The following is a 16,601-nucleotide window of genomic DNA, read 5'->3' on the forward strand; positions in this document are numbered from 1 at the left end:
TATCTAGTTGTTGGAATATTGTTACCTATGTCTGTCCTCATCCAGACTCATATCCAAGTGTGTGGATGGCTACAGTTTGTTGCATACTCGCGTTTCATACATTTGCACACTCATATTCTTCATACTGTGGTTACAGGATGACTGCACAAATGCGTGTGATGAAATTTGAATTTATTTGGTGATCTTGTGCAGGAATCGTGAGTAGGTGCTGTACAGAAAGGGGGGGAATCCAAAGTTCACTGCTGGAGATAAGATGCCTTGCAGTTAAAATCAACGGAGTCCAGCACACAGTGCTTGGCATCATTGGGCAGATTGTGACCAGCAAGTCCATGTGGGAGAGTCTGATGGGTGATGCTGTTGCACCCAAGGGCAATATGCCAGGTCAGGTATCCTGGGAGTTGTTCATGACCCACTGCCTCTCAAAGTCTTAGCCGTGGACGACCCTTCTTCCTTGGGGGACCCTCATGTGCAGGCCTGGGCGATGCATGAGACGCTACGTCAGACAGTTCCTCCTCCTCCTCCTCCCTCCCTGTGGCTGGTGTTGCACTTTGCCTTGATGTTTGTGGCCTGGTGACACAGGGAGGGTGCTGCATGTTGCCAGCAATCTGACGTAGTGATTGGCTCATGTCCCGATGCACCGTCAAGAGCTCAGCCAGTGTTGCCTCCACTCGTCCATACTGTTGTTCTTGCCTGGCATGTTGCTCAGCCTGCTGTTGTTTGAGTTCGGTGAGGGCCTCCGCTACCTGGCTAACCTCCCTGGTGTCCCGCCGGTATGCCTCCAGGGTGGTAGTCAGTTCAGTCAGACCGGTCCCTGCAGCTGACTGCCCAGAATCTCGAAAGTAGATATCCAGCCACGATTATAGCTATTTAGTTGTTCTTTCAGGTAATCACATGAACGTTTTTCTTTTCATTTATAAACACATATGTATCGGATTCATTTATTGATTTTCTTGTTCCGTCCATGTTTATGTATCCTCCAGAACTGCCAACTATGTGTTGGTAACCACATTGCTGCTCCACGTTTTATCTTCACGTCCTCTTCAGTGCACATCAGCATTTGAACACATTTTAAAAGGTAAACACCGTACCAACATTGACACTAGTTATGTGTACGTTAGTGCCTTTAATGACACCCCATATCTGTCCATATTTACCATCTGATAGACATCCGTTGATCTTTCAGGGATCTTTTGCTGGCATAATTAAGGATTGCTATTCGTCTATTCGCTCCATCTGCACATACTTCTTCAAGCATAGGAGTACTTCCTAGTTGCACAGGTACTATAGACTGTTATTTCTATGTGTCATCTGATTCACATTCTGAACTCACTTAGATATGGCTGCTTTTACAATGTTCTGTAGTCTCGTATCTTTGTATGTTCAACTAGAACTATTGGCAGTCCACGTGGATCTGCCCTATATGGAACCATTGTGTTTATTTGAATTATTGATTTACCCTGCCATAGTATATTCTTGGTCTGGTAATTCTTTAAATATACATGTATATATATATGTTCTTTTATATTTATCAGACATTATTTACCCATGTTTTAGGTACTCTGTTACAGTGCCATTCATCTGAAAATGACATCCTTCGGTTGCTTTTGATCAGTAAGTCATGAACGTATTGGTGTTATATTAATGTACATGTAATGTAATGCTATTGTGTTATCCATGTGAGAACAATCCCTGTATTTAGCTAAGTACAACCATCCTATATTAATATCATGTATTGAGGTTATGTCATAGTTCAAGCTATAAATATGTTACATAAAGAGAGGCCTCGTTGAATGTGTTCTCTGTATCTCTCGATATTACAGCAATATCAATGTTGTTGCTATGAAAATGTCTTGCACAGAGAGGACAATTATAGGTTCTCTCAAGATAGAACACCCGGTCGAGTGAGTACTACACAATCTGCTTTTCCAAATATGTCTACTATATGACAAGCCAGACACAAGACATATAGGTTGGACCTTCTATTTCTGGGTTAAAGGCTTTATTTTTATGTATAAATAAATGTATATTGTTAATATAAAATGTGATTATTATGTTTTTAATATGTATATATCTCCAACGCAAATCTCTATAGAGCCATGTTTGTAACAAGTCCTTTCTTTATATGTAATTACAGATTGTAACTTGCGGCTCCTGAAGAAGGCGTTTTCGCCGAAACGCGCGTCGAGTAATTTGCCACCATAATTTTTATTGTAGACACTATTAGATTTATGTGGTGTCTTTTTTAATTATTTTTAATTATATTGAGTATATACTGTATTGTTTTATGTAAATGTGTCATATAACGTGAACCTATTGTTCTCTATATGATTTTTAATATGTTGATTAAAATCATGATCTATTTTTATTAAGCTTTTCTTGTATTGTTTGCCCTTTCCTAGTCCTACTTGGTCCAATCATCTGTTGTCTGGTTTTTAGACTGCCTAGGAAATTTTTGACACATATTGTTTACCCTGCCCTAGGAGGTTTGCGTAACCACTACCCAGGGGGTCCTTGTTTCTTCACACCTTTTTTTTTTTTTTTCAGAATCCCGCCTCCGCCTTGCGCCACTACCACCACCCTGACCCAAACTAGCACGGCCTGCACTTGTGGGCACATCCGATCGACGGGACCCCCGAGTGCTGGCAGGGTGGATGTTGTCTGCCACCTCAAGGGTGCCCGTCAAAGATGTCCCTCATTTTCAGACTGGCTGTCTGTTGGATCATGGACAGGGCTCTGACCTGTCTGCTGGGATGTGGTGGGAATGGGTCAGGTGGTTGGCACAGATGTAGCTGGGACAGTTGCTGCAGGGGTTTGGGATCCAGAGGGGCCAGGTTCGTTGGGGTCATCCACAGTGCGTTGAGTGGTGTTGCTGTCGGTGGGGTCAGGGTCCTGCTGAGCCTGGGACTGGGATCCTTCTCCCCCCTGGTTGGGGGTGGTTTCCACATGTTGCCCTGTGTGTGTGAGAGACGGACACAGTTAATGCACTATCAGAAAACATATTTATTTTTTATCCATTATCAGCATCACAGTTCCACAAGCTTGACATTGTAGTCATTGTTCAGTTGTGTAAGTAGTGGTAGAAAATAGACATGTAGTCAAGTATTTTTTCCTTCTTCCATTCTCTTGACAATGAGTGACACAGCCATTTCTGTGTCTTGTCTTGCCAGCACAACACATATACAGCAATGCTCTGTTTCACGCTACATTCAGGATACAGTGTCAATCCTTATGGCTGCGTCAGGCATGCACAGAGTTTAGATGCAGCAGGTTCTTGTAAGAGACAGAGTTTAATTTTTACTGATACATTCCAGTACTTTGGATAGTTGTTGCTGTTCCGTGATGGCCAAGCAATGCCAACCCCCCCAGGTCCTGTACACCCACTTCTGCATCATGGCTTTAGGACGTGGCACTTGTCCTAGAAGCATCACCTTGGCAATACACATGTCCATGTTGGTACTTAAGTGCATGCACAACGTTCATATGATGGGCCAAGTGCATTGTGTGAGAGGCACAATGGACTTGAGCATGTTATAGTTGTATGTGTATTCATATGTCGAAATGTTTAGTTGTGGTACACGACCATTGTGACAGTGTAGCACTCCATTGCCTGTCCCCATGGGATTACTTTCTGTACGGGGTGTGTGTGACTGGCCATGCTAGTAGTTGGTATGTGATTTGCAATCTTCCATCTTTTTTGTGGTTTGGCTGTGCCCTCATGAGACATGCTACCTTGATCGTGGTTAAGGGTTCCTACACAGGATGTCTGACCTTGTCCTGGAGTTTTTGTTTGCAATGTTCACAGGAGTGCCTTGTTCTGCCTACACCAGGGCCCATTGTCTACTACAGAGCTTTACAGACTGTGTGTCCTGAAACAGTACTGTGTCACCTGCTAATGCTGGGTGTGTCGCAGGCAGTTGGCACATTACTGCTGGTAATTGAGTAATATCCCTCGACACTCTGGTGTATGGTCTTTAATGGACCTATGAAGTGCTGGGGTGTGACTGTGTATGCCCAGGTCACTGGGATGAGTTGACCGTGGGAGGATAACTGAAGGCGTAATACAGAGGGAGGAGGGTGACAGGGTGTGTAAGCCAGACCTAGGTAGGGAGACAGACAGAGGGAGAGTGAGGGGGACGGAGTTAGAGGGGGACGGAGACAGAGGGACAGAGACAGAGGTTGCCAGACACAGGGAGACTGTCGGAGAGAGGGAGACAGACAGATGGAGGAGGGCAACAGAGTGATGGAGACAGGTTGCCACACTGCCTTACTGTGTCACCAAATGATGCATCTACAAAACATGTCTCAACAACATGGAAAAATTAGATTTGTGTGGTCTACTATCTTGTCTGTACTTTCACACTCCCTGTGCATTCAGCATGGTGCTTCCGTGTGTACCTGGGACATATGGGATGAGAGCAGCCTCCTACCCTACGCCTTCCACCCTTTCTGCCTCTACCTTGCAACTACCCCATACAGTTTTGCACAGCTGTGACTCACGGCCACCCACCTCCATACTGCTGTGCACTGTGGTAAGTTCCACCATATTACATGTGTTTGTTGTGTACTCACCAGGCTCAATGACTCCTTCTATTCCGTGTACTCCCACCGGTGGCAGCAGGGTCATGACTTTCTCCTCCCAGGGATGGTATACTGGAGGTCTGCGGAGACCACCACCGCCAGTGTGGTGTGCAGCGGCGTAGTCCTGGTCCATCTTCTTCTTGACCATCCTCCGCAGATCATACCACCTGGACTGGCATTCCGCCTTGGTGCGCCTGATGGGTGCAACAGCATTGACCTTGTCAACGATCCTCTCCCACATGTGAGTTTTGTCAGCTATGGTGGTCTGTCTGACCAATGCGCCAAACAGCTGGGGCTCGACTCGGATGACTTCATCTACAAGGATCTCATTTTCCGGGTTGGTGAACTTTGGATTCTTTTGTGTGGTCATGGTGTGGTGTGTGTGTGATTGAGAGGGTGATGGTGTGTATGTAAAAGGGTGTGTGTGTCTGATTGTGAAGGGGGTGGTGTGGGTGTATATGTAATAGGTTGTATGTGTGAAGGTTAATGGGTGCAGTTGGTGATGTGCTGGCAGGCTCTTCTTTTTGCAAGTAGGTATGTTGCAAGGGATGTTGGGTTGTATGTGTGTCCACTTTTATTGGTCCATTTGTGGGTGTGCCTTAGTTTGAATTGGTGGTGTGTGTGTTATATGGGGGTGTGTGACTTGTGCCCTCTGTTTGGCTGTGGCCAGAACTTTGTTTGTCAATGGTGTGTACACAGGAGACATGTTTAGTGTTGTTGTGCGACTAATTTGAATAGTCCTTGTGTTGGTTTAGGGGTTTGCGTTGTGTGTACGTGTGGTGTTTGTACATGTGGGTGACTTGTACGGGCCGTTGGGGGTGTTGAGGTTCGCCTTCGTTTGAGGGGGGTGTGCGTGTTGTGTTTGTGCGTGCGGGTGACTTGTACGGGCCGTTGGGGGTGTTGGGGATCACGTTTGCTTGAGGGGGGGTATGCGTGTGGTGTGCGTGCGTGCGGGTGACTTGTACGGACCATTTGGGGGTTGTGTTCGCTTGAGGGGGGGTGTGCGTGTGGTGTTTGTGCGTGCGGGTGACTTGTAAGTGCCGTTGGGGCTGTTGGGGGTCGCGTTCGCTTGAGGGGGATGTGTGCGTGTGGTGTTTGTGCGTGCGGGTGACTTGTACGGGCCGTTGGGGGTGTTGGGGTTCGCGTTCAGTTGAGGGGGGTGTGCGAGTGGTGTGTGTGCGTGCGGGTGACTTGTATGGGCCGTTGGGGGTGTTGAGGGTCGCGTTCGCTTGAGGGGGGTGTGCGTGTGGGGTTTGTGCATGCAGGTGACTTGTACGGGCCGTTGGGGGTGTTGGGGGTCACGTTCGCTTGAGGGGGGTGTGCGTGCGTGCGGGTGACTTGTACGGGCCGTTGGGGGTGTTGGGGTTTGCGTTCGCTTGAGGGGGGTGTGCGTGTGGTGTTTGTGCGTGCGGGTGATTTGTACGGGCCGTTGAGGGTGTTGGGGGTCACGTTCGCTTGAGGGGGGGTGTGCGTGTGGTGTATGTGCGTGCGGGTGACTTGTACGGGCTGTTGGGGGTGTTGGGGGGCGCATTTGCTTGAGGGGGGGTGTGCGTGTGGTGTGCGTGTGACTTGTACGGGCTGTTGGGGGTGTTGGGGGTTGCGTTCGCTTGAGGGGGGTATGCGTGTGGTGTTTGTCCATGCGGGTGACTTGTACGGGCCATTGGGGGTGTTGGGGTTGCGTTCGCTTGAGGGGGTGTGTGCGTGTGGTATTTGTGCGTGCGGGTGACTTGTACGGGCCGTTGGGGGTGTTGGGGGTCGCGTTTGCTTGAGGAGGGGGTGTGCGTGCGTGCAGTCGACTTGTACGGGCCGTTGGGGGTGTGGGGGGTCGCGTTCGCTTGAGGGGGGGTGTGCTTGTGGTGTTTGTGCGTGCGGGTGATTTGTACGGGCCGTTGGAGGTGTTGGGGGTCGCGTGCGCTTCATCGAGGGGTACACGGTTGTTATGTTTCTCTGCCGCTTGCTGTTAGGAGATGTTTCCGTACGAATCAGTCTTCATGCGCGACTACTTTGGCCCGTACAAACCGCGTACAGGCTTTCTGCACCGGATCGTACTAGTGTTGTTGTACGGCATGTTTAGTAATCGTACGGAAGGATTTCCGAATCTAATTCGTACGGGTCACCGACTTTGATTCGTACGGTGCGATGATTTTCGTACGGTAATCGACGAAAATGAATCGTACTACGCAGGTCGTACGGTACTTTCCCATTCGTATGGATTCGGCTACGAATACGAATCGTAAGGCGGGTTTTTTTTCCGGATCGGAATCGGCCCCAAAATGTTCCAAGTCAAATTTTTCTCCACAAAGGTATTTGTCTGTAACCTCCTAGTTGCATCATGTATTAAATGTATTTAGGAACAGGCTCCAATCTCCCCAGCTAAGGCACATAAGGCCAGATGTAGGTAAATGCATGTTTGCGATTCCCTGATAGAGATTTTTAGGGAATCGCTGTCAAGGAATCGCAAAATGGCATGTAGGTAGGAATCACAATATTTTTTGCGTTTCCTTAATATTCCTTAATTGTGAATCGCAAATTGCGATTCCCAAATAAGGAATACCTTCCAATTCTCTCCTATGGGCCAAGAGGCCCATAGGAATGAACAGGAATTGCTCCCGCGATTTGCGAGTCACCAACAGGCACTCACAAAGTGCGGGAGCAGTTTTAAGGGTTCCAGGGTTCCAAAAGGATACCCTGTTGCACCCATGAAATGTGCATGTGTGCACATGTGGCGCACATGCATGCCCTAAGGGCATAAATGTGTGCCACATGGCACTTAAAAAAAAGCAAAAAAGTGCTTTTTTAAAGGAAATCGCAAGTTGGTGGTAATTAGCGATTCCTTAAGGCTAAAGTGCATTTTCTTTTGTGCTACTTACATTGCATTTAAGGAATCGCAATTTGTGATTCCTTAAATGCAAGAGCAAAATAAGTAATCACAATTTTGCGATTCATTATTTTGCTAGTAGGTTTCAACTTACCTACATTGCTCGCTGCCAAATAGCGATCGCAAACGCTGAAATTCTGTGAATTTCAGTGTTAGTGCTCGCTATTTGGCCACCTACTTCTGGCCCATAGTCTTCTTTCTCTGTAGTTTGTTAGCAAAACAAGGTATTGTTGAGCATGCGGGGATGGGTAAAACGAGCCAAAGTGGAAACTCTTTTTTAGGTTTCCCGGGGGGGGGGGGGGGGGGGGGGGGCATTGTTCTTGATAGTTTTAAGATCGAAGATTGCTTATTTCTTATGAGCATTTTGTATTTTACATGACAGCAAATTTAAGTTTGAGGATGGCGTAATGCCCAGCCTCTCTGCTTTCTTATGTCATTGAATCACATAGCTAGAATTAGGATGCAGAAAGTGTTCTTTTCAGGCTTTATCCACAAGGTGAACAGTTCTTGAGCTCAGCCTTTTTAGTCCAAATTTTATGGGGGCTATTTGGCATTTAGACTCAATTGAGGAGTAGTCAACATCCACCTACAATACCATTGTCAAGAAGCTTGCAGTTAATTTAAGTTGTGATTTCAAAAACTTTGTCTCGCAGCCTTCTATACGTTCTCTTGACCTATCAAGCCCCCACAGCTCTTCACCATAGGATAGTTGGCTTCTCACTTTTGCTTGAAAATCTTTGTCCTACAACTGTGCTTTGACACAATCTTTAAAATTGTATTTGTGGAGGCTTCCGAGTTACCAATGGCGGTTTGTAAATAGGTTGTCCATTTTAGTGTATTGCTAATTATAAGACCTAGCTATTGGTTATAGCATTGAGGATTGTGCTGCAACGCTTTACCCCTGCTGTCTTAGCAATATTAGCTTCTAAAATCTTTCTCCTTACTCAGGGGCCTTCCCTGATCATTCTCAGAAAGGCCTGAATGTGTCTTTCTTTACAGAAATGTTTTCCAGATCTAGCTTGCAAACTATGCTTTATTTTTTCATAATTACCAACTTATAACTGTCTGGCTGCCCTTATAACCTGTTTGAAGGATTCACTTTGGAGCACGCTTTGTAAGACTGATTTCATTATCTTACATTTTTCATCAACCTATTCCATTTTTCCAGAATTAATTTTGTTAGTATAAGAGTTTTTGAAGGTGCAAGATCTTGAAACAATTGGTGTTAATGATTTCAGCAAAAGATCATAGAGGGCGTCACAAGGCCGCAAACACCACAACAGTCCAGTCATGTTTTATTACTAGACTATAATTTAAATAATAAGAGGTATAAACATCCGGGATGAACACAACATGCAGGATATGGGTTTGTCAAATCTCTCCTGTGGTTCTTAAGGGTTTCTCTCTCTATGGATGTCCACAGTCCTCTGTCTACCCAGTTGCCCTCAAAGAGAAATGAAAAAAACTGATACTGAGTCTCTTGAGTATTTCCTTACACCAATCATCCAGTGCTGCCATCACCAACTCTGTGTATTCCACCACCTGCATAACCATCACCTCTTAATTACACTTCTGTGGTGCAGCCAGTCCTGCCTGCATGCTTCATCCTGTGCCTTCCTCTCCATGCCAGGACCTTACTATCCACCACGCCACCCCCGTGAATAGTGTACGAGTCTCTTGCTGCCATGACCCTACACCAAGGTTGCGGCATTCAGGTGCATGGATACTCTATCCTTAGGGTTGCCAGGCTGCTGAGACCTTTGGGCAGCTTCTTACTACATCCCGTCACTTCGTCTGGCTTTCCCTGCACACCAAGCTCCTCCTGGTTCCTGCTCATTCCTTGTCTGTTGGATCTCCACTCCTCCTCTGCTTCCCTCCTCGGCCGCCAGCCGATTGTGTCTTCAAAACCTGCATCAGGACTCCACTTCTGGCTATGTTGTTTCAGTTCAGCAACTAGATAGCTGACTTTGCGTCTCAATTGCTGCCCTGCAGGTTTCCCCTTACAGAGGAATAATGTGGTTTCCCCCCCACTTGTTCCAGTCATTATCCAAGTCTGAAGGACTGTTTTTTGTTGAAGGGTCCGGTTTCCACTCTTCCGATTTGGATTCAAAGTTGAGGTTCCATTTTATTCTAACTTGCCCCCCCCCCCAAGCTCCCAATTGCGCCAATGCACCTAGTACCACACATTGTCTCTGCCAACGCCGCCAATTTTAGGAACAACACAAGTGCTAACATTCACATTCCTACAAGTGTGACAGTACAGACTATTTCAGGCCCCCAAAGCTGTAAGAATGGCTTGGGTGGCAGGTAATATTACATTTTTATTGTATGTTGAGTTAATAATTACCTTTTTTGAGGTCATCGCTGAATTGGCTAGACAGCGCCACCTTGTGGCAGACTGCTACAGGCCTCAGTGCTGACAATTAAGTGCCAGTGCCAAGCACCGGAAACCATCAGCTCAAATTAAGGACTGGTTTGGGAGGAAAGAGATAATTATTCCCCACTCTCATAACGACTGTATTTTAGAAGCAGCAAACAGAAATCTCTCTCTATATATATATATCTTCTGGTAATGTTCCATTGGATACACTGTCACTTTACTGTGGAAGTATGTTGTTTATTTCTATAAAGTCACATGACTCACTATGTCACTGTGAGGGGTTGGTCACTATGTGTAATTAGCATATAAAACAGCATTGAGTTTGATGTACTAGTTGCAGCGTGAACAAGGGCACAACTTGCCAGAAACGCGTAGCTGCTTTCTGTTGTTCAATAAAGACAACTCTGCTGATGTGCTGTGGTCCGTCTCCTTCCTGTTTGCTGGTGTGCTGCGTGCTGCTGAGACACCGAGAGATCAGAGGAGTCACGTGTTGGATGTAACAACGGAGGTGGATTTGTCTCCGTAACGGACCCCTTCCTCGAGCAGTGGGAGCCGCCTTCAAATCATCGTGTCTGAAAACGTCCTGTTTGGAATTTTCGGCGGCTACCCCCTGGACGGCAAATAACTATAATTCACGAGCGCAGCGGCGGCGGTTGAGCTGCAGTGTGATCCGTGTCGATGGGCGCGGCTTGCAGGGCGGATCCTGCCTTCGCGGCTCGGTGAATCAAAGAAGCCCTATCCAGGTGAGGAAGTTTACACAGCTGAATCTAACATGCGCGCGTTACCAAAAACCCGGGCGGCTGCCTGGCGTGAGACGGAGATAACGCGTGTGTGTGCTTGAAGAACACCGGCAACAGAAACCCATTGGATTATGTCTAACGAGCTGGATAAACAGCGTGAGGAAGCTGCTCTGAATTTATTCAGTGACCAAGCCGGCGAAAATGGCAATACCAGAAAACAGAGCGGAACTCCACAAGCGGAGCAAGTAAGAAACGTAAAAACCATCTTTAAGGAACTGGAAAAGTTAAAGAAACTCGAGTGCACCAAGTGGTGGGAGCACAAATCCCTCAGCAAGTATGAGGAAGTGGGTCGGGTCCCTCGTGGGTTGCGGATCCTCTTAGCTCCAAGTTTTGAAAAGCCAGACCCTGCCATGTTACAAGAGTGGGGGGAAAGCAATTTAGCAGCCTCCATGAATCTGGTTTGCATCCTAATTAAATATGCTGCTAAAGACAGGATTAGGTTGCTAGATGAAATCAAAGTATTGGAAAATGAATTATCCGCATATGCTGAGGGGGAAGAGATAAAAAAGCTTGCAGACACCATGAATGAAAGGTTAAAAAAACACGAAGAAAAGATTAAAAATCGAAAAGCTACCAAATTTACCCGGGATGCAAATGACTATCGTGATGGAAAAATTTTCACTTTTTCACGGAAATATGACTCTGCAAAGAGGCAAGCATTCACAAAAAAGAAAACGGGCATTGGCAGCTCCACCACAGTGGGGTCGCGCGCTGTCAGACAAACCAGCTCCAGTACAGGCGCACAAGGAATCAACCCACAAAGCAACAACAGCGGTGGTAACATAACCAATGATGAACCAGCCGAAGGAAGTAGCCTGGATTCAGATGCAAGTTCTCTAATGAGCAATTCAAGTGACAACCTTACCTCTTCTTCCTCTATGGGGTCGGATTTAAACTTGGCAGGACTGACCAAACTCACATTGCAGGAGGAGATGGATTTTGTGGTAGAGGAGAGGCTACAGACTTTAAGACCAGGGCCAAGGCAGAAATCATTGCGAACAGACAAAGGAGAAACAAGCGGAGAAAAGAGCGGCGCAAACAGCACCAACGGCGCACAAGCACAAACAAAAAAGAAGAAGCCATGGGTAAGACGCCGTTAAATGATAACACCATTATAAATCTTTCTAATGTAACACTAACCAAGGCAGAGCAACAACTACTGTCATTAGGCTTGAACTTTTGTCCTGTGCAAAGTTTTAACTACACTATGACTAGAGTTGATTTATTCTTTTTCATTAGGAAGTTAAAACTGAAAAAACATTTTGCACTGAAATCTAGCAAAGACCTGGTCAATGATATGGGCGATGACGCTACTACTGACAACCTTAATATGTTATCTGCCTCTGATGTACATACTTTTCTTGATGCCAATGACTTAAATACCTCTACATACGATACTGAGGCGGATTTAGATGCTCCTACCCAGGCAAGACTAAGTAAAATATCGGTCTTGCAAAAAGGAGCAGGGCTAAGTCCGTTCAAGAGCAAATCCAAGTTTGTGCCTGTGACACCCAAAGACGCCATTGACGTCTTCCATGACTGTGTGATTAATGATATTAAACAATTGTACAAACATACCAACTCCAAATCAAAGAAAAAAACTACATTCATGAGGAGAGAATATGGCAAACTGATAAAGAAACTTGGGGAGAATCACGAGATTGTATTAAAAAAATCAGATAAGGGAGGCAATCTTGTGATTTGGCCCAAACAAGCTTACATCCTAGAGGCCAAGCGACAACTTTCTGATCCCTTATGTTATAAGTTGTCCAATCAGAAAGAATACCTCCATGCCAAGGGAGAATTACAACAACTGCTTTCACAATGGAGGAGAGAAGGACTTATTTCCGGCGAGGAATACAAATACATGAATATTAATTTCCCAAGAATGCCATCTCTGTATTTGATTCCAAAAGTACACAAAGGTATAACACCAGTGCCTGGGAGGCCAATAGTTTCTGCCATTGGCAGTATGAGCGAAAACGTTGGTCAATACATAGACTTCTTTCTCCAAGATATAGTGAAAAACCTTGCTAGCTACGTGCGTGACACCAGTGACTTTTTGGCCAAAATTGCCTGCATAAATTGGGAAGAGGATATGTGGTTAATATCATTAGACGTGGAATCATTATACACGAGTATCGACCACAAACAAGGTATGCATGCAACCAAGCACTTTTTGGACAAACGACCTATGGCTTTTTATGAGCATAACAAAGTGATTCTTGGGTTAATTAATTGGTGCCTGCACAACAACTTTTTCACCTTTGGTAAGGATGTCTACCGGCAATTGAGAGGTGTAGCGATGGGGGCCTGTTTCTCTCCCAGCTACGCGTGTTTACACGTGGGCTGGTGGGAGGAGCAGGTCCTCACCGCGACGCACCGTGCCACCATGGAAAAACACGTTGTCTGTTACCTACGGTATATAGACGATATATTCATGGTGTGGAAAGGGCCTAAAGAAGGAGCTATCTCTTTCATTGATGAGATGAATAACAACGCCATGAATCTTAAATTTTCCATCAATATCAGCCAATGTAGAATGCAATTTCTAGATGTAGAGATTTTTGTTTCTGAGAATAAGCTTATGACCACACTCCATAGGAAGGCGACGGCAGGCAATATGACCTTACATGCCGCCAGCATGCACCCGAAACACACCATCGTGGGGATTCCCTATGGAGAGATTCTTAGATTAAAAAGAATTTGTAGTCTGCCCTCTGACTTTGAAAAATGTTTAGAGGAATTGTTGGGGCGATTAAAAGCCAGGGGCTACTCTGAGAAAATCCTGAAGAAAGCGGTCGAAAAATCCAAATTGAGACCTAGAGAGAGTCTGTTCCCTTCCCAACAACCTGAGCCAGAAACCAATATTGCACTTGACACTCTACATGATGTTCCTAGAATGATAACAACCTTCAGCAGTGAGGACAGGAAATTGAAGGCAATCTTTAAAAAGAATTGGCCTATAGTGCTGAGTGACCACATATTAAACACTAGGTTACCAGCCAATCCCATTATTACCTTTAGACGGGCCAAAAGTATGGGATCCGTGTTAGATAAGCCGGCTCCTGAATTGAAAGCAAAAACCTCCTGGTTAAAACCTTCGAGGGGTTTTTTCAGATGTTCTAGCTGTCGCGCTTGTAGATTTGGAGTAAACACATCCCAATATTTGACTCCATTTTCTACTGAACCCAGAAAGATCTTGGGCAATTTCAACTGTAAAACGGATTTCGCTGTGTATGTCCTGACATGTACCTGCGGCTTACAATACGTGGGTAGTACCAAGCTGCAGGTGCATGTCAGGATCTTGCAGCATTTGCGCGCTATTTTACATAGTGACCCTGCCTACCCGGTGGCACGCCACTTCAAAAGAGTGCACAATAAAGATCTCTTGTGCTTGAAGTATTTTGTAATAGGGTCTGTGCCACCTATGACTAGAGGAGGGGATAGGGAGTCACGTCTAAGACAGCTAGAAACTAGGATGATATTGGAGCTCGATACACGCTGGCCTAATGGTTTGAATAATATTGATGAATTACACCACTTCTTATAACCATATCAATTTCCTGTCACTATACACTTCCTGTTGATAAAACACAGACCCATCCCCATTATTTTTCTCCCTCTTAGTTAGGTTCCATATTTTGAGGTTGAGTTTGGGTCTGCTCATTTCTGTCACCTAAATTGTATATATGGCTGTATATACTTTTTCTACTGATCTGTATATTTGGAATGATTGAAATCCATAATGAATTGTTTGTATTTGTATTTGTGATATATATGTATTTATATGTATATATTGATCTATGTGGTATACATTTATACATATGTATGTATATGAGGAGTTTTACACTTTGGTACTTTTGTAATTTTCTACTTTTCCACTGTTTTACTGATGTTGATACGATTTTGATACCATTTTGCTACTGTTTTTTCTATTTTTCTATTTTCCTATTTTCTACTCTTGTACATATATGATTAATTATTAGGACAATGGAGGTGAACTTTGTAAATAAGCATATGTAAATTATTGTGGGTTGTAAATATGAGGTTTGGAATTGTGTATAGGTAGACCTATGAAATTGAAAGGTCATTAGATATCGACACATGATTATCTTAAACCCAGATTTGGTATATGGTTCTAGGTTCCTTCCATTTTTACTATTTATACTATTTATTATTATTAAAGTACGTGACATATACACATGAAATGATAGGATAATCTATAAACCCACTATTTATCCATCTGTCACAATGTATATTTGCTTATTGTACTTGATATAATGACTGGTATTGCACTTTAGCTGGTTTAGCTTTTCTTTCTCATGCACTTTTTACAAATGTTGCACTTTACTCACTTAGCACTTTTACATACGACTACTAGTACATTGACGGATATACCCATATGCCTGAATTGTATATATTAGAATTTCCCTGTTATTGTTTAACACTAAACAGTTGTTTATCTATTTTTTAGTAAGGGAATTTTTTTCTATTATACATAGGTTTTATGAGATACATGGATGCCATAATGGATTTAACCGGCGAGAATTTATGAATCATGTATATAGATATCTGGATTTAACCAGTGATGTTTTTCTGTCTTTTGGTAATGTTCCATTGGATACACTGTCACTTTACTGTGGAAGTATGTTGTTTATTTCTATAAAGTCACATGACTCACTATGTCACTGTGAGGGGTTGGTCACTATGTGTAATTAGCATATAAAACAGCATTGAGTTTGATGTACTAGTTGCAGCGTGAACAAGGGCACAACTTGCCAGAAACGCGTAGCTGCTTTCTGTTGTTCAGTAAAGACAACTCTGCTGATGTGCTGTGGTCCGTCTCCTTCCTGTTTGCTGGTGTGCTGCGTGCTGCTGAGACACCGAGAGATCAGAGGAGTCACGTATTGGATATATATATATATATATATATTTATATATATATGACACTAATTTCCAGTGTCAAAGAAATCTTTTGTATTGATTATCTACTCTAACCTAGATAATTTTTTGATGCTGACTGGCGTTAGCAATGAGAGATGAAAATAATGTGGCCTAATAGAACCTTTTGGACTTATAAAGAACTGCAGATATTCAGATCTGGCAGCAATTATGGCTGCAGCTACTTGATTGGTCGTTCGAACATATGATCATCTTGACTGGGTCAAGATCCTGAACATGGTCAAAAAGGGTGCCTAATCCATCAAACACTTTGTGGCTATGATGGATTTATTTTTTTAATTAAAAGTTTTGCATTCATATCATTAACACGTATAAACGCAAATGTATTAACTGTGGATAATTCACATTTAGATTGACCTTAGCTAATTTAGGCCAGTATTTTAAAATGGTTAATCTATATTTACCATGTTTATTCATATTACATTTTTTTTTATTTCTAGGAGAATCTGACTTCACATTTTCAAATACCATGTGTTCTTGTTTTCGTTCTCATATGAAATTTTTTTCTTTGTGTGATAGCTGTCAAATCTTTCGATTAATTTTTGCATGTGGCCATGCAGAAACAAGCTGTCCAATGTATCTTATTGTGTTGAAGATAACTTGGGGGCATATTATCAAGAAACAGCGTTAAAATTATCGCCGATTTAGCGGCAGGAAACTGCAGCTAAAGCAGCAATAATGGGCTTGGTAATATGCCCATGTGAATTCCCATAGAAGCCCATGTTCTGGTGTGAACATTAGCTTCTATGAGAATTCTCAATGGCATATTATCAGCCCATTATCGCCGCTTTAGCGTCAGTTTCCTGCCGCTAAAGCGGCGATAATGTTAACGCCCTGCTTGATAATATGCCCGTAGGTTTGTAGGAGGATTAAAGAAGCCTCATTGTGAAACAGCCTGAGAAAATAATGAATTTAAATTATCTTCCTGTTGCGTAAGGTTATTGGAGTGTTTTATGAGAACAATATGAAGGTGTCTTAAATGTTAGAATGTTGTGATTTA

General features: G+C 44.0%; 1 long non-coding RNA gene across 1 annotated transcript; it reads left to right on the forward strand.

Moving 5' to 3' along the window:
- Window positions 1-972: 972 nt before the first annotated feature.
- Window positions 973-2,216, forward strand: LOC147730913 (uncharacterized). The gene is made up of 4 exons (XR_015308613.1): window positions 973-1,075; window positions 1,184-1,278; window positions 1,555-1,611; window positions 2,135-2,216. It is a non-coding gene; the product is annotated as an uncharacterized LOC147730913 (long non-coding RNA).
- The last annotated feature ends 14,385 nt before the right edge of the window (window positions 2,217-16,601 follow it).

This window comes from Lissotriton vulgaris, chromosome 2_1 (assembly GCF_964263255.1).
Source record: "Lissotriton vulgaris chromosome 2_1, aLisVul1.2, whole genome shotgun sequence".
NCBI lineage: Eukaryota > Metazoa > Chordata > Amphibia > Caudata > Salamandridae > Lissotriton > Lissotriton vulgaris.